Genomic DNA, 19,613 nt, shown 5'->3' on the forward strand with positions numbered 1-19,613 from the left:
CCCCCCCACCATTGCTGTAGTCCATCCATACAGTGCTGATAGGTTGGGAGTTACTGTCTTTGGACCTGGTTACCATGAAAGACAAGAGATAGGTTTTCAGTTCAAGATGACATGTGAGTTGGAGAAAAAATTGATATTGGTTGTGTACCCCTTACCCGTACCCTTCTAGCTGTGAGAGTTTGAAGGTGCCACTGAATCTGCTTATATTGGTGCATTGCATGTTGTGGTTGATATACTGTGAATCTTATTGCAGTCATGGTTCAGGGAACAAATACTTAAGATGAATAATAGTGTGCTAAACAAATAAACAGCTTTTTCCTGGAAGATGTAGAGATGCTTGGATACTTTTGGGACTATGTTATACAGGGAAACAGCTATTATATTACATGCTGGATGTGCTGTCTAGATGGTGGAAATGTTTGAGATAGTTGAATGATTCAAGTCAGATTCTGAAGCAGCTAATTAAACCTTTTCTGTGTCCATTACACACTTACTTTGTTCTGAATGCTTTTGGGCTATGAGTCTGCATAAAGCAATCTTCAGAAGCTCATTTTGTTAACTCTCATAATCAGTGCCAGAGATACCTTGCATCCTCCAGAAGTGTCTGAAGAAGGGTCTCGACCTGAAATGTCACCCATTCCTTTTCTCCAGAGATGCTGCCTGTCACGCTGATTTACTCCAGCACTTAGTGTCTATCTCCAGAAGTTTCTGTTCCTCTGCAGATTGCATCTTTTTATACACCTTACAAGCCTCGTTTCTCTCATTGCTTTAAGGAGGGATGGAGGGCTGGTTTCACAGATGATATCCATGTACAGTTGCAAAAAAAAAACAGGCCAGGGATACATCATTTCCAAATTTTCAGGAGAAATATGAAGAAGATTGACTTGCTGTTTCGGTGCGATTGGGATTAAAGAACATTGTAAAATAAATATGTGCTGCATTGCCTGCATGGTGTAAGTAATTGTGCATGTTGTTCCCGACATGCAAGAAATCCCAAAGTATGTTGAGGTAAGTATTTTACACACTTGTTTTGTTTTGGTCTTAAACTGTTGGAGTATCCGTGAAGAATAAAACAGTTCCTTTTCGACTCTCTGTCCCAGCATCAGACACTCTCAGGTCAGGTATAAGGGGTAAGGGTAAGAACAGTCAGCCATGGCTCAGTAAAACTATAAAGGATAGTATTCGGCTGAAGGCAAGGGCATATAAGGTAGCCAGAGATAGTGGGAGGGTAGAGGATTGGGAAGCATTTAAAGGTCAGCAAAAAGTAACTAAGAGATTAATTAAGACGGGGAAAATAGTCTATGAAAGGAATTTAGCGAACAACATAAAAACTAATAGTAAGAGTTTTTATAGCTATATAAAAAGAAAAAGGGTGGCTAAGGTGAACGTTGGTCCATTGGAGGGTGAGACTGGAGAGTTGTTGGTGGGGAACATGGAAATGGCAAAGGCATTAAACGAGTATTTTGTATCAGTCTTCACCATAGAAGACACAAAAAATATTCCAACGCTGGATAAACAGGAGGCGGTAGGAATGGAGGAGCTAAATACTATTAAGATCACCAAGGAGGTGGTATTAGGGAAATTAATGAGACTGAAGGAGGATAAATCCCCTGGGCCTGATGGATTACATCCAAGGGTCTTGAGGGAGATAGCAGTGGGGATTGTGGATGCATTGGTGATAATTTTCCAAAACTCCCTGGAGGCAGGAACGGTCCCAGTGGATTGGAAAATGGCCAATGTAACACCTATATTTAAAAAAGGAAGTAAACAGAAGGCGGGTAACTATAGACCGGTTAGTCTAACATCGGTGGTGGGTAAAATGTTAGAGACAATTATTAAAGAAACACTAACGGGGCACTTGGATAAACATGACTTCATCGGACAGAACCAGCATGGTTTTGTGAAGGGGAAGTCCTGTTTAACGAATCTGCTCGAATTCTTTGAGGAAGTAACAACCCGGGTGGATAAAGGGGAACCGGTGGATGTGGTATACTTGGACTTCCAAAAGGCTTTTGACAAGGTGCCACATAAGAGACTATTGCTAAAAATAAAAAATTATGGGATTGGGGGTAATATATTAGCATGGGTAGAGGATTGGCTAACAAATAGGAAGCAGAGAGTGGGGATAAATGGTTCATACTCGGGATGGCAACCGGTAACTAGCGGGGTTCCGCAAGGGTCGGTGCTGGGACCCCAGTTGTTCACAATTTATATAAATGATTTGGAGGAGGGAACCAAGTGTAATATATCAAAATTTGCGGACGATACGAAAATGGGAGGGAAAGTAGGGGATGAGGAGGATAGGAAGAGTCTGTAAAAGGATATAGATAAGCTAGGTGAGTGGGCAACAACTTGGCAGATGAAATTTAATACTAATAAATGTGAAGTCATTCACTTTAGGGAAAAAAATGATAGGGCAAGTTATTTTCTAAATGAGGAGGAGCTGCGTTGTAATGCAACGCAAAGGGATCTAGGGGTATTAGTACATGAGTCACTAAAAGTCAGTATGCAGGTGCAGCAAGCAATCAGGAAGGCCAATGGAGTTTTGGCCTTTATTGCTAGGGGGATTGAGTATAAAAACACGGAGGTCTTGCTGCAGCTGTACACGGTATTAGTGAGACCACATTTGGAATACTGTGTACAGTTCTGGGGTCCATACTTAAGAAAGGATGTACTAGCCCTGGAGGCAGTGCAGCGAAGGTTTACAAGATTAATTCCTGCAATGAGGGGATTGACATATGAGGAAAGGTTAAGTAAGCTGGGACTCTACTCTTTGGAGTTTAGAAGAATGAGAGGCGATCTCATTGAAACGTATAAGATCGTGAGGGGCCTTGATCGGGTGGATGCACCGAGGATGTTCCCAATGATCGGGGAGGCTAGAACTAGGGGACATAGTTGCAGAGTGAGGGGGGGCTCTTTTAAAACTGAGATGAGGAAGAACTTCTTCACCCAGAGGGTGGTTAGTTTGTGGAATTCACTGCCCCAGGGAGCAGTGGAAGCAGAAACGTTAAATATATTTAAGTCAAAAATAGATGGTTTTTTAGCTGCCAAGGGGATAAGGGGCTACGGGGAGAGGGCAGGGATATGGACCTAGGTATGGTTAGTATAGTAAGACCTGAGTGATCTCCTGGACAAGTGTCGATCGCCTGGATTGGGGTCGGAGAGGAATTTCCCGGATTTTTTTCCCGAATTGGACCTGGGTTTTTATCCGTTTTTTTGCCTCCCCCAGGAGATCACGCGGTTCTTGGGGTGGAGAGGGGTGATAGCGGTATAAAGGGGAGGGTAGTGTCTTGTGTTCTGTGTCTTGTGTCTACTGTTTGTGGATAAGTGTGTCTGTTTAGTGTTCAGCCATGAGTGAATGGCGGTGCGGGCTCGACGGACCTGGTGGTCTACTCTCGCACCTACTTTCTATGATTCTATGATTCTATCATACATTATCCTTTTTGTGCCTTGATAACAGGTTTTCGAACAAAACTGGATAGAACAGCTGTACAGTGCCCTCCATAATGTTTGTGACAAAGACCCATCCTTTCTTTATTTGCCTCTGTACTACACAATTTGAGATTTGTAATAGAAAAAATCACATGTGGTTAAAGTGCACATTGTCACATGTGCACATCTTATTTTTTTTCTTTTCTTGTCGTTTTCTTGTTATATGTTGGCATAAGTTGTTTTTTATTTATTCTTATCGTACACTCTGTCTGTAACAAATGGACAACTTTGCACCTTGTTATGTCTTGAAAACTAAATAAAAAGATTTAGATTTTTTTTTAAAGTGCACATTGTCAGATTTTAATAAAGGCAATTTTTATACATCTTGGTTTCACCATGTAGAAATTATAGCAGTGTTTATACATAGTCCCCCCTTTTCAGGGCACCATATGTTTGGGACACAGCAATGTCATGTAAATGAAAGTAGTCATGTTTAGTATTTTGTTGCAATGACCGCTTGAAGTCTGCGATTCATGGGCATCTCTGGTGATGCTCTGCCAGGCCTGTATTGCACCCATCTTTAGCTTATGCTTGTTTTGGGTGCTAGTCCCCTTCAGTTTTCTCTTCAGCATATAAAAGGCATGCTCAATTGGGTTCAGATCGGGTGATTGACTTGGTCACTCAAGAATTGACCATTTTTTTAGTTTTGAAAAACTCTTTAGCAGTTTGTTTGGGATCATTGTCTTGCTGTAGAATGAACCACTGGCCAATGAGTTTTGAGGCATTTGTTTGAACTTGAGCAGATAGGATGTGTCTATACACTTCAGAATTCATTATGCTACTACCATCAGCAGTTGTATCATCAATGAAGATAAGTGATCCAGTACCTTCAACAGCCATACATGCCCAGGCCATAACACCCTCACCGCCATTTCACAGATGAGGTGGTATGGTTTGGATCTTGGGCAGTTCCTTCTCTCCTCCATACTTTGCTCTTGCCATCACTCTGATATAAGTTAATCTTCATCTCATCTGTCCACATGACCTTTTTTCCAGAACTGTGGTTGCTCTTTTAGGTACTTCTTGGCAAACTGTAACCTGGCCATCCTATTTTTGTGGCTAACCAGTGGTTTGCATCTTGCAATGTAGCCTATGTATTTCTGTTCATGAAGTCTTCTACAGACAGTGGTCATTGACAAATCCACACCTGACTCCTGAAGAGTATTTCTGATTTGTCAGACAGGTGTTTGGGGATTTTTCTTTATTATAGAAATAATTCTTCTGTCAACAGCTGTGGAGGTCTTCCTTGGCCTGCCAGTCCCTTTGTGATAAGTAAGCTCACCAGTGTTTTCTTTCTTCTTAATGATGTTCCAAACAGTTGATCTTGGTAAGCCTAAGATTTGGCTGATGTTTCTAACAGTTTTATTCTTGATTCTCAGCCTCATAATGGCTCCCTTGACTTTCATTGGCACAACTTTGGTCCTCGTGTTGATAAACAGCAAAAAAAGTTTCCAAAGGTGCATTAAGGAGGCATTTAAACACACCTGAGTAATTACAAACACCTGTGAAACCATGTGTCCCAAACATTATGGTGCCCTGAAATAGGGGGACTATGTATAAACACTGCTGTAATTTCTACATGGTGAAATCAAAATGTATTAAAACACATTTTAATAAAATCTGACAACATGCACTTTTCCCACATGTGATTTTGTTTCAATTACAAATCTCAAATTGTGGAGTACAGAGGCAAATAAATAAATGCCGAGTCTGTCACAAATATTATGGAGGGCACTGTAACGACATTAATGTGATACGTTTTCTATTTCTCAAATAATTTATTGCTCTGATTGAACGTAGGTGCTGAATTAAGGATAGTTTGGTGTTTTCATTTCATGCCGATTAGACCACAAATCTGTATGGAGAATACTGGATGTGTTTGGGTCAGAAGAGACTTATTAAAGAGAGGAACAGAATTAATATTTCAGGCCATTGATGTTTCACCAGAAATTCCATCCCGTCTGTCTGGATTTTAAACCTAAGCCCCAGAGGTGAAGGCCTATATTAAGATCATTGTGTCATTTTGTTTTCCAGTGAAAGGCAATTTGGGACATCCAATATGTATTCACCAAAGAAAACTATTTCCGTCTTCTTTTTGTGCTGCTGGTGGATGATAGACACACCTCTAACTCTAGTATCAAATCTAAGTCTCACCTTTGTACAAATAATGTTAGGTACTGAAGATAGAATGAGAAGGATAATCCATAGTGAGAGACATTTTTGAAGAGGGAATGGGGGAAAGAAAGAAAGAAAATCAAAGGGGGAAAAAAACAAGGTACGAGGAGGAAAAACTGCAAGGAATACAGAAAGGGATTGGCTGAGGGAATTAGAGGACAGAAAAATGACATATTTCGAAGAACAGATTTCAGTTTTCATTTCAGGACATTTTTTGATTGTTTAATTATTGTTTATTGTTTCCTTTTTCACTATTGGGGATAACTTCAATATTGTTTGAGGGATAAATTCATAAATAAATTATCTCCAGTGCAGTATACAAAATAACAGATTCTTGATTATTACCTGATTCCATTCCCACCACAGTGGTGATGTCAAATAAATCACCACTGTGTTTTCACATTGGTACTGCTGATTACCCAGCTTAATATGGGCAGATGTTATTTAGTATTGGTTTCATTGTTTTTGATATCATAAAAGGCAAAAGACAATAAAGACTGTGGAGATAGCTTGTTAAACTTAATGGCCTCTAGTTTACACAAGTTCCGTCCAATCATATCCCTCATTCCTTTTTTCTTAAAAATATTTAATTGCATTTCAAACACATTCTGTTGTATATTTCACTGGGCTTATCTGGCTATTCTGCCATCGGTTCCATTATCTTTTGGTTTCTTTCTTTTTTAACTCATAAATTTCTAATTTTAATTTACATGATATAAGAATGTTTCACCATAATAAATGGTTTTCCCTGGATCAATTTATCAAATCCATTCATCATCGTTAATAATTTAATTAGTCACCATAGAATGCACACACCCAAGTTGCTTAACCTTGGTTGATAATTCAGAGTTATGATATGGAGTTCATGTAATAGATATTTTCTGGTGCTCTTGTAGGATGGTGGAGAATTAAACTTTTATTGAACAATGATTTGTTAGTATTTATATCATAGAATATACAATTATTGCAAACCAATATTGTGATTTAAATAATATCTTGTGATTTCAATAATAATCTGTAAAGTTCAATATTGTAACCTGTTATTGTCAGTTGAATGCAAATCCATCACTTCTTTAATGTTATTCCCATGCACTAGCCACATACTCTATACTGACATTATTGAGTAATTGTTTTGTCAAGTTTAGTCTTTCACAAGTAATTTGGACAATTATAACACTTACACTCTCATTATCCAGTCAATGAGTCAACTGACTCTTGCAATATCATTTGGATAGAACATTGGCTTCATTGAAGAAAGCAAAGGGTGATGATGGAAGGTTGCTTCTCCAACTGGAGGCCTGTGACTAGTGGTATGTCCCAGGGCTTGGTGCTGGGCCCATTACTGTTTGTCATCAATGATTTGGATGAGAATATACCTGGAAGGATTAGCAAGTTTGCAGATGATACAAAAGTGGGTGGTTTTGCAGATAGTGCAGATGGTTGTTAAAAATTGCAGCAGGATCTTGATCAATTGGCCATGTGGGCTGAGGAATGGTTGATGGAATTTAACACAGAGAAATGTGAGGTGTTGCATTTTGGAAAGTCTACAATGGGCAGGTTCGACACATTGAATGGCAGGGCTCTGGGGAATGTCGTAGAGCAGAAAGATCCAGGTGTGCAAGTACATAGTTCCTTGAAGGTGATTTAGTTATTGAAGGTGGCATCACAGGTAGATGTAGTGGTCAAAAAGGCTTTTGGCACATTGGCCTTCATCAGTCAAAGTATTGTATAGAAGTTAGGAGGTCATGTTGCAGTTATATAAGACGTTGATGAGGCCACATTTAGAGTATTGTGTTCAGTTCTGGGCACCATTTTATAGGAAGGATGGTGTTAAGTTGGAAAGGGTGCAGAGAAGATTTACAAGGATATTGCCAGGACACGAGGGTCTGAGCTATAGAGAGAGGTTGAGCAGGCTGGGGCTCTATTCCCTGGAGCGTAGGAAACTGAGAGATGATCTTGTAGAGATCTATAAAATCTTGAGAGGAATAGATCGGGTCTCTTGCCCAGAGGACATTGGATTAAGGTGAAGGGGGGGGGGGGTAAGATTTTATAAGAATCTGAGGGGTAGATTTGTTGCACAACAGGTAGTGGGTGTATGCAGTAAGCTGCTGGAAGAGGTAATTGAGGCAGGGACTTTTGCAACTTTTAAGAAGCAATTAGACAGGTAAATGGATTGGACAGGTTTAGAGGGATGTGGGCCAAATGCAAGCAAGTAGGACTAGTGTAGATGGTAAGTTGGGCCGAAGGGCCTGTTCCAACAAGAGTTCAAGAAACATTTATGATCACATGCACCACTTGGTACAGTGAGATTTGAATGACCATACAGCCATACAAATAAAAATAACACAATACACGATAGAATTTAACATGTGTTAAACTGAGTTATTTTGACAATCTAAAGTCAACTTGACTCAAACGCTTGTAGCTGTTGAAATCGATTCTTTATTCAGCTGAGACTAGTCTCTGAACCTTCCAACACAGAACTGTTGCTCTGGGGCGGGTCCAGAGAAGAGTAACTTTGATAGAATTCATGGCATTTATATAGGTATTAGACATTTCAGATACAGAGGGTATGACAAGCTAGTAACCAATCACCTGAGTCCTTCTGGTGATTTACAACATCAATCACATGATCCCCCTTCCCTGGCCTCATCTACAACCTTTGTTTGCCTGTGATATAACTTTGCTTAGAATTATTTTATTTCAACACAGCAAAACCTCAGTAGGCTCAATTATCAATGACCACTCCTCAAAATATAAGATACATATGTAATATAATGATCACACAAGTCATACCTACTTTCCATACCAAGAAGAAAGATATTTCTATAAATCTAAACAAAGTCTAATGTTTACAGTCGTACTAAGACAATACATTTCATACATTTTCACTCTAATTTTACACAGTTTACAATACTATTACCTATGTATTTAAAACATTAATTATATAAATTTGCCGAATTTACAGTTTTTAAGTTCAAAACCCACACACATCTCCCAGCCAAGCATACATGGGTCGTATATCTGTCAACTTAATTCATAAGTGTTTGGTGCAAAGATACAACTTCAGACCATTACATCAGAATTACATCTGCTTCTTCGACTTTCTATAAACATAGGAAGGTCACATATCCATCAATCTAATTCTCTTCCTCTCCAAGCAACTACTCCCATTCACACACATCCTATCCCTTATTCCAATCTCATTATAATTTAACTTAGCCAAAGCTAAATTACAGAGTGTATTATCTCTCAGCCTTGAATTCTGTCTCAAACTCAGCATAACCCCCACAGCTCAAGAATGTGCCATAGAGAAAGAGCAGATGACCTCTGGCCTAAGAAGAGGCCCTATTCAGCCATCCATTCTTCAACACAAAATCTAATCAAATACAATTTCCTCCAGTGTTATAATTGCCTCAAAGCAATAAACTAAGCTATGCAGGTTCAGATTCAGGTTTCTATGTTTTGATTCATCGTTCCCTGTGTGTATGTTTCATTGTACTTTATTTCGTTAGGAGACATGTTTCTGAAAACCTTAAGCTTTTCTTTTGCAAATTACCTAGCTTCTATAAACATCACTATCCAAGCGGTTCTATTATATAATATTTCCTCACATGAACATCCCCACACAGCAGAATCAACGTTTCACACTGTGAGGTAAGGCAATAAAGTTCATGTTATACACTGTATAACTCAATGACTTTATGACCATCAGTTATCTTTATAATTAAAAAGGTGAATCTCGGACTTGAAGAAACTAATTATGAAATGTAAGGTATCAGGAAATAAATTGTAACCTACTAGAAAATGGATGACTGGGCAACTTCAAGCCAAGTATAATGCATAATGACTTTTTTGTTTATTTCTGGGATCTCTGCATAGCTGGCAAAGGCAACATTAATTTCCCAAGCCTAATTTTAATTGAAAAGGTGGTGATGAGCTACGTTAAATTGTTGCAGTCCTTGTGATGAAGGTGCTCCTACTGTACTGTTGGATAAGAGCTCCAGGATTTAGTCATAACATTGATGGAATACCAGTGATATATTTCTAAGTCAGGATGGTGAGTGACTTGGAGAGATGAATGCCGGTGGTAGTGTTCCCATGCATCTTCTGCCCTGGCGCTTCTTGTCTTTGGAAGGTGCCATTGAAGTATCCTGAGAAGGCAACTATATTGCATTTTGTAAATGTTTTACACTGCCGCCACTGTGTGTCACTAATGGAGGGAATGAATATTGCGATAGACACAGAATGCTGGAGTAACTCAGCGGGACGGGCAGCATCTCTGGAGAGAAGGAATGGGTGACGTTTCGGGTCGAGACCCTTCTTCAGACTGAATAGTGAGGTTGATTGATATAGTGTCAGTTAAACATCTAGTTTCTCCTGGATGTGTACAAGCTTCTTGGGTGATCTTAGAGCTGTACATATCTGGGAAAGTTACAGTATTCTACATTACTCCTGATGTGCCTTTTGGATGGTGGAAAGGTCTTGGGTGATTAGCTACTTGCCACAGGACACTGGGCCTCTGACGTGCTTGGAATCATAGTGTTTCATAATATTTATTTGATTTGATTTGATTTGATTCCTTTATTGTCATTAATAATCACGTTAAGCTTTAAGCTATTGGTGACCTCCAATGAAAATTGATGGTAGGGGCTTGGTGATGGTAATGCCTTTGAATGCAAAGAGTAGATGGTTAGACTATCTCTTGTTGGAGATGTTCATTGCCTGGCACTTAAGTGGGACAAACTATTCTTGCCATTCATCAGCCCATGCCTGAATGTTGTCTCGGTTTTATTGCATTACAGACAGGGACTGTTTTATTTGCTGAGGAGTTATGTATGGAATTGACTTAATGTACAGTTATCATAGACCGTACTTCTGATGTTATGATGAATAGAATGTAATTGATGAAGCAATGGAAGATGATTGGGCTGAGGACACTTCCTTGTGGAACTCCTGCAATGGTCTCCTTGGGCTGGGATGGTAACAGCTTTAACTAGCTTCCTTGGTGCAAAGTATGACTTCAGCCATTGGAGTGGTTTCATTTTAATGTCCACTGACGTCAATTTTACCAGGATGTATTGATGCCAAACTCGGTCAAATGCTGTCAAGTGGTTACTCTCATCTCACCTCTTGAAATTAAGCTCTTAGGTCCATGTTTGGACCCATATTCTGATGAGACCTGGAGCAGAGTGGTCTGGTAAACCCTAAACTGGTCGTCAGTGAGTAGGTTATTGGTAAGTATGTGTCCTTTGATACCACTGACAACTTTCATTTATGGATGCTTTCTTAGACGTGCTTAAAGATGGATAACGAACCATAAGTATTTGTGCAATTACTATTTTGTTACTGCAATAGATTATTTGAAAGACGTAATAATATCAACTCTTGGTAATATTGAAGTAGAAGGGAATGACAAATAAAATTCATGCAGATTGTTACAAGAGGTTAGAAATGGTTGGAAAAGGAAACAGATGGTTGATAGATTTGGCTCTGTGCGACAAAGTATAAAGCAAAGCATTTTGGATAAAAGAGTACAGTGAAATGGAGTATATTCTAAAAGATGTGAATGTGATGGACTGATTGAGAACTAGAGATACAGATGCAGGAATTGTAGTGGTCGAAGTGCAGATATAATAGATCATAAAAGAGAAGGATTATGGAGTGGATTTGTAAAACGATTATGCTTGTTAATTTCATGAGATTTTATTTTTCAAAAGGTGTCTAATCTTCAGAAATGTATCAATCAATTTGATTACCCTTGTTTAGTTGAGACTATTTTTGCATTTTGCATTTTGGCCCCTAATTGTTCCGAATACATAATGAGGCAATTACCAATAAACATAAATAAAAGTGGCCATAAAGGCCATACATCAAAATCAAAATCAAAAGATCAGGGAATAGAACCCTGTAGCTCCTCGTCGGGAAATCAAACCCCGATCTCCCGCGTGCTAGGCGTGGATACTAACCACTGTACTAACGAGGAAAAAATAGCATGCACTATATATCTGCAATCACAATTCTTTATCGACTCTTCCATCTTCGCTTTCTAGAAGCAAGCACAACTTAGTTATTGGTCTTATTAAAACATTGTTTTTTGTTTTCAGTCGCACCATACGCACCAAACCCTGAACATCAGGCATGATTTCTAGTATTCTTTCCATTGACCAAGAACCTCGAGATGCTGTAGAGTCAGCCACCAACACAATGTCGCCTGGAACAAAGTTCCTTTTAATCCTTAGCCATCGTTGTCGTTCTAGGATTAAAGGCAAATACTCTTGTATCCATCTCCTCCAAAAAAGATTTGCCATATATTGTACTTGCTTCCATCTACGTTTCATATACAAATTTACAAAAAGCCCAGGTGGAAGTGTTGGATTGGTTTTCAGCAGAAGAATATGATTTGGTGTGAGTACTTCCAGGTCATTAGGATCATCAGAACTTTTCATAATAGGTCGATCGTTTAAAATCGCCTCAATTTCACAAAACAAAGTTTGTAACCCTTCATCATCCAAAATTTGTTGTCTAAGAACGGAGCGCAGCACATTTCGTACTATACGAATTAATCGTTCCCAAATACCGCCATGATGGGAACCCATTGGAGGATTAAAGTTCCATTTTATGCCTTGTTGAAGCATAGTATATTGGATTTTATCCTGATTTAAGTCTTTGAGTGCCTTTCTTAGTTCCCTATCCGCTCCAACGAAATTTGAACCATTATCCGATCTTAACAAAGTAACTTGACCCCGTCGACAAATAAATCTCCTTAATGCTTGAATACATGAGTCCGTGTCGAGTGTAGATGCAACTTCAAGATGTATCGCTCTACTTGCCATACAAGTGAAGATCACATCATATCTTTTCACAAGGCTACGTCCTCTCTTAACCTCCATAGGACCAAAATAATCCACCCCCACATCCGTGAATGCAGGTTTGTCTGGAGTGATCCTCTCCACAGGCAAGTCTGCCATCTTCTGTATACCAAGTTTCCCACGCTCTCGCGTGCATATGATGCAATTTGCTGTTTGTCCCCTAGAGGCTTCATCCGCAGGATTTTCCTTTGTATTAACATATCTCCATTGAGAAACATTAGTAGCTCCTAGTACAAAGGAAACTCTATTTGCAACAAATGTCATAAAACGTTTGTTTTCATTGTTAATGTATTTCAAAACCGTAGTGCTATCGGTCCAGAAGGTAGATTCTTCCAGTTGAAATTGTAGTTCCTTTCTCAGCATTATGTCAATTTAACAGCTGAGACTGCTGCTGTAAGTTCCATTCTGGGAATCGTCATTTGCTTCAATGGTGCTACTCTGGCTTTTCCCATTAAGAATGCAACATGCACTCTTTTGTTTACATTTTGTAGTCTTAAGTATGAAACAGTCCCATAACCACTTTCGCTGGCATCCGAAAAGTGATGCAGTTGTGCATTTCCGATTTTACCAAAAGTTTTAGGCTTTATACACCGATCTACCTTAAACTTTGAAATTTTGTGGAGGTCTTTTAACCATTCTGTCCAACTGTGTGAGGATGTTTGAGTTATACTCTCATCCCAACCAAGTTTTTCTCTACACAGATTCTGTAAAATTAACTTGGCTAGCAGTGTAAATGGTGCAAGAAATCCCAAAGGATCGTATACTGAACCAATCACAGATAAGATACCCCTTTTTGTGCATGGTCGATCCTGAATCGACAATTTAAACTTAAACACATCCGTTTCCACGCACCAGTGCAGTCTCAGTGCCCTTTCCATTGGCAAGTTGTCTTTATCTAAATCCAACTCCTTGGTTTCTTCCGCTCTGTCATCTGGTGGAATGCTTTCAGTAGATATGGATTTTAGGCAATCGTCCACGTAAAAATTATTTATCAAAGTGGAAATTACCTCCTCTGGGAAATAATCTTTATTATCCTCTGCGGTTTTCCTCAAAGCGAAATTCGCACAACTTGGAGATGACACTGCTCCGAAAAGATGTACTTTCATTCGGTAATCAACAAGGTCTTGTTGCACATCCCCTTCAGGCCACCATAAGAATCGCAGATAATCATTATGTTTACCAGTTACTTTCACTTGATGAAACATTGATCTGATATCAGCCATCAAAGCTATCGGTTCTTGCCTAAATTTGATGAGAACTCCAATGAGCGAGTTAGTAAGGTCTGGACCTTGCAGTAGTTCACTGTTAAGCGATGTCCCTTTAAAGACTGCCGCGCAGTCAAAGACCACCCTCAATGTCCCTTTCTTCGAGTGGTACACCCCATGGTGCGGAATATACCAGATCTCTCCATCATCTCGATATAGTTGATTCGTTGGTATCCTTTCGGCATAATCATTATTAATCATATTCTGTAAGAAGGATGTATATTCCTCTTGAAATTTCGTGTTCTTAACAAACTTACGTTTCAAACCTTGAATACGCTGTTCAGCCATATAACGATTATTCGGTAAATTAACACTTTCTTGCTTGAAAGGTAAATCCAAACAATAATGTCCATTTTTCATCTTAACTGAATGGTTCATAATATCTAAGAATTTTAATTCTTCTCTAGACATTTCTTCATATTCCTGGATGGTACTTTCATTGAAGTCATGGTTATATTGCTTCATTAACAGCTTTTCCAATTTACCTGTAGATATTTGGTTAACAGCAACAGCACGGCAATTCATTTTGCTGGTGCTTTCCTTATTCTTACACAAGGAGCCATAGATAACCCATCCTAGTAGGGTCTTCATAGCATACGGTCCATCCCCTTGGCTCCTAATTATCTGTACAGGTTCTAATGCTCTCAGAGCATTCGTTCCAATAAGTAAGTCAATATCAGAATTTATCTTTGATATTTTGACATCTTTCAGGTAAGGCCATTGCTGTAAGTCTTCACATCTGGGTACATTTTGACGACCAACAGGCATTGTTTCATGTGTGAAAACCTCTGAAATTGGAATAAAATTATCTTCATCCAAACTGGATATCTCCATATTTGTTATATAATAACTATGGTAATCCTTTTCTTTATTCATGGTACGCATTTGAATTTTAACTTTCTCTCCAGTAATGTCCAACCTTCTCATCAAATTCTCTGTGCAAAAAGTAGCTGAACTTCCATGATCCAGAAATGCATATGTTTGCAACACTACATTAGTTTCCCTATTTCTCACTTGTACTGGTAAAATAGAGAAAATGCATGCTTTCTCTCCGGCCCCAATATGTGCAGTTACTTGAGGCGAGGTGATAGCATTAACATCCGCTGACTCCTTTTTCTGCTCAGTAAGATCTGGCTCTTTCTTTACAGTATGAAGCACATCAGGATGATTCTGCTTACATTTGTCACAAATTATTGGGCACTTACAGTCTTTTACCATGTGCCCCTTCTTTAAACATCCATAGCAGATTCCATTCCTTTTTAAAAAGTCCATCTTTTTTTCATATTTCTTGTCTTTAAATTTACGACACCATCTTATGGTGTGACCTACTTCATCACAAAATGGACAACATTCGTTCTTTCTGGTTGGTGCATCCTCTTTGACACCACCCAACACCTTCTCAGGTATTATATTGGTAGCAAAATTGCTTTTCTTAGGCCCTGTCTTTTGTTTAGTTTTGACATAGGTAGAGCCCTTATAAATTGCAAGTGGCTTGGCTTCTTCAATAATCCCGTTGCATGAATCTGACATGTACCGTACTTCTCTTTCTAAAAATTCCACCAGATCTGGTAGTCTGGCTACTTGTTTGCTCTTATCTCGTAATTTACCAGCCCTATCTCTCCACTTTTCCCTCATTCTTCTGGGCAACTTGTTAATGATGATTCTCATATTACTTGAAAGATTAATTTCCTCCATGTAGCCAAGATTTTTCATCGAGCTGCAACATCTTCTCAGAAATATTGCATATTCACTCAATTTATCCACATCTTCTGGCTTGATTTCTTTCCAAGCATGGGCCTTTTCAATGTATGCATTCGCAATCCTCTGTTCATCACCAAAACGTTCCTTTAGTAATCTTCTCGCCTTATTATAGCCCTGGTTGCCTGGCTCCATCTGACAACTTTCCACAAGCACCTTCACACTTCCTTTTGTGTACTTCACCAGAAATCGTAAGCGCTCCTTTTCATCCTTAACTTTCGTCTCTAATACCTCTTTGTAGGTGGTTATGCATGCAACCAAATATGTAGCTACCTCATTACCATTTGACACTCCCACCTTAGGTAGTATAACTGTAGTATCTGCATGCACCCTCCCCCTCTTGGTTCCAGTACGTGTGTAGACCAGTTGTGGTCAGTGCTAGGACGTGTGGATGTAGTGTCTTAATAAAGACTTAGTGAAGGACTAAGGACCACGTCTAAAAACCTTTACATGGTGTCAGAAGCGTTTAATCTGCGCCTCTCGTATATCGGGTTTTATTTTGCATTTTGAGTGTGTGTGTAGTGATAGCTTCGTCTTGTCGCAAGCCTTCCCCGTTAGTCTTTGACGCCGACATCGCGGAGCGATGGGACACGTTCGTCATGGACTACACCCATTATGTGAATATTGCACACCGTAATGATCCTGCTGCTGTCAAAGCATCGCCGCTATTGAACCTTGCTGGGCCTGATGCCATGAGGCGGGCTAAGTCGTTTGTGTACAGTCCAGCGGTCCTGGGCGAAGATGACCGGATTGCTGAGCCAGCCGAGTCTCCTGACGACCCGGTGTGTCTGTTGAGGAAGTTTACTGAAATTTGTGACCTTCCCCCGAACCGCATTTTGGAGCGGGCTCGGTTTTTTTCTCGCAAGCAACAGCCTGAGGAACCTGTAGAATGTTTCATTGCCGACCTCCGTTATCTAGCTCAGCGCTGTCGTTTTGGTGAGTTGTGTGACCAGCTCACGCGGGACATGTTAGTTACTGGCATGTTAGACCAGAAGTTGCGGGCTGATTTATTACGGATGCCTGACCTCACGTTGAACGAAGCTGTGCATGCTTGTCGCATTGCTGATGTTGTTACTCCGTTTCGTGGGGAGAGAGGATCTGGGAACCGTGCCGTTAGCGTGGCTGCTCTGTCTGTGCCGCGGCGGCCACCAAACAGTTTTAAACCACAGCCTCGCCCAGCTCTTGCCCCTCGCCCTCAGAGTGCCAGGAAGTGCCCCAATTGTGGGTATGGACATTTGCCACAGTCTCTGTGCCCTGCTTATGGAAAAGCCTGCAACTATTGCAGAAAACAGAACCACTTTGCGGCGGTCTGTAGTTCCCATGGGAACGTCGCTCAGCCTCCTCGCCAGGTGTTCAACAATCTCCGGAGGATTGAAAGTGTCCTTGATTCTCAGTACATTGAGGTGTCAGCCCCCGAGTCAGACTCCAGCATCACTATGGGGGATGCCAGTGTTTACGCTCTGCTGCACAACCAGACTCGACTCCCCGACCCATCGGTGCTTGTTACTGTTAATGACAAGACCTTCTCTGCGAAATTGGACACTGGTGCCAAGGTCAGCGTAATATCAACATCACTCTTCCACCAGATAAGGTCTAATGAAAGTTTGACTGCAGACCGCTCTGTGCTCCGAGCGTACGGAGGGGAGGAGCTGACACCTGTGGTGAGGGTAACTTTCCACTGCAAGCTACAGAAGACATCTCGTGACCTGTCTTTTTTTGTGTTGGATTGTGATTGTGTGCCTCTGCTGAGCAATCAAGCATGCCAGGATCTGGGTCTGGTTGCTTTCGACAGCACAGTCCATGAGGTGAGGGTGGTGCTGGACCCTGTCTCTGAATACCCTGACCTCTTCGATGATCAGCTCGGTAAGCTGCCGCTTGTATATAAAATTACTACTGATTCCTCCATAACTCCTGTGTGCCGTCCGCCTCATAGGGTCTCTTTCGCGATGAAAGACAAAGTTAAAGCGATGCTGGACAGAATGGTAAACTTGGGGGTGCTAGAAGCTATCAGTAAGCCCACTAGCTGGGTGTCTACTATGGTTGCCACTATAAAAAAAGGGAAGAATGAAATACGGGTCTGCATCAACCCGAAGGATTTGAACACTGCCATTAAGCGGCCCCACTACCCTATGCGGACTGTTGAGGATGTTGCAGCCCAGGTTGGTCAAGCCACCGTATTCTCAGTTCTCGATGCTAGGAGTTCCTTTTGGCAGGTTCCACTGCACAGGGAGTCAACTGACTTGACAGCTTTTGCAAAGCCATTTGGGAGGTACAAGTTTTTAAGAATGCCTTTTGGGATAAGCTCGGCGAGCGAAGTCTTCCAGCGCTCCATGGAGCAATTGTTTGCCGGGCTGCCATGTTCCATCATTGTCGATGATATCCTCGTGTATGGTCGGGATGTCACGGAACACGACCAAAATCTCCGACGGGTCCTCGACCGGGCTCGCCAGATAAACCTCAAGCTGAACCTGTCCAAGTGTAGGTTCCGGTTGTCTGAAGTGTCGTATGTCGGCCACATCTTTACCTCTCGTGGCCTGAAGCCTGACCCAACAAAAACTGCTGCCATCTCCGAGTTCCCTGCATCTGTTGATGTCGCTGGCCTGCAGCGGTTTCTCGGTATGGTAAATTATCTGGGTAAATTTGTTCCGCGTCTAAGTGAGCTCAGTGCGCCGCTGCGCCTCCTGACAAAGAAGGATGTTGCCTGGTCGTGGAGTCCGCAGCACCAACAGTCGTTTGACACTTTGAAAAAAATGCTGGTCAGCACTCCGGTTCTCCGGTTTTTCGATCTCCGACTACCAATTGTGATGACCTGCGATGCCTCTCGTTTTGGTCTCGGTGCAGCCTGCATGCAACTATATGATGGAGATTCTCTGCAGCCTGTCTCGTTTGCCTCTTGTACCATGACGGACACTGAGCAAAGGTATGCCCAAATTGAGAAGGAGCTCCTTGCTGTGGTGTTTGCGTGCTCTAAGTTCCGGGACTTTCTCTTTGGGGTTCGGTTCACGGTGGAAACAGACCACCAGCCACTGGTTACGATATTAAACAAACCTATTCATGCTGCCCCAGCCCGTCTGCAGCGGATGATGCTACAGCTACAGCGGTTCGATTTCAACATTGTGTATAGGAGGGGTACCGAGATGCATGTTGCCGATGCTCTGTCGAGGGCACCTCGGTCCTCCTGTGCCCAGCATCCATACGAGCAGGAGGACCTGCACGTTCTGAATGTGAATTTTGTTCCTTCAAAGCGGCTGCGGTGCCTGCTCGAGCACACTGCTGCCGACCCTGACTTGCAACAGCTGTCTGCTGTCATTCTGCGCGGGTGGCCCCGCAAGCCAGCCTCTCTGCCTGCTGGCGTGCGCCCCTTCTTCCTGGTTCGGGATGAGCTTGTGGTTCGGGAGGGTATCGTCGTGAAAGGTCACAAGGTGGTGATCCCTGCCTCACTCTATGATGCTTACTACTCTGCTGCTCATTTGGGGCATCCGGGCGCTGACGCTACCGTTGCTCATGCTCAAGGGCAGTACTATTGGCCTGCCATGGCCAAGTATATCAAGGCTCGAGTGGCGGCGTGCTCCGAGTGCAACTCCATGGCCCCTCACCAGCAGCGGCAGCCCCTGTTGTAGCAGCCGGCCCCCGACATGCCCTGGTCTTCACTGGCTGCAGATATTTTTGAGTGGCGTGGGAAGCATTACCTGGTGTTGCTGGACTCGTATTCATCCTGGTTTGAAGTGGACCTTCTTCCCACCATCACATCAGAGATGGTCATCGGCAAGCTGCGACGTCATTTTGCTGTATTTGGTTCCCCGGTCAAGCTCCAGACTGACAACGGCCGTCAATTTACTAGCGCCGAATTTGCTGCCTTCGCTACGAAATGGAACTTTACTCACTTTACTAGCAGTCCTGAATTCCCTCAGAGTAACGGACTGGCTGAACGTGCTGTGCGCAGCGCGAAGACGTTGCTGGAGCAGTCTCGCTTGTCAAACTGCGATTTTTATCAGGGACTGTTAAATCTGCGAAACGTGTCTAGAGACGGTGTTTTGGGTTCACCTGCTCA

At 41.6% G+C, this 19,613-nt stretch overlaps 1 protein-coding gene and 1 non-coding gene across 33 annotated transcripts in view; one reads left to right on the plus strand and one right to left on the minus strand.

Moving 5' to 3' along the window:
• nrxn1 (neurexin 1) overlaps positions 1–19,613 on the plus strand; it is a 1,413,544-nt gene that overhangs the window by 133,288 nt on the left and 1,260,643 nt on the right. The gene's annotated exons all lie outside the window — the stretch shown is intronic.
• On the minus strand, positions 11,582–11,653 carry trnaa-agc. The gene has a single exon. It is a non-coding gene; the product is annotated as a tRNA-Ala (tRNA).

Source organism: Amblyraja radiata, chromosome 8 (assembly GCF_010909765.2).
Source record: "Amblyraja radiata isolate CabotCenter1 chromosome 8, sAmbRad1.1.pri, whole genome shotgun sequence".
NCBI lineage: Eukaryota > Metazoa > Chordata > Chondrichthyes > Rajiformes > Rajidae > Amblyraja > Amblyraja radiata.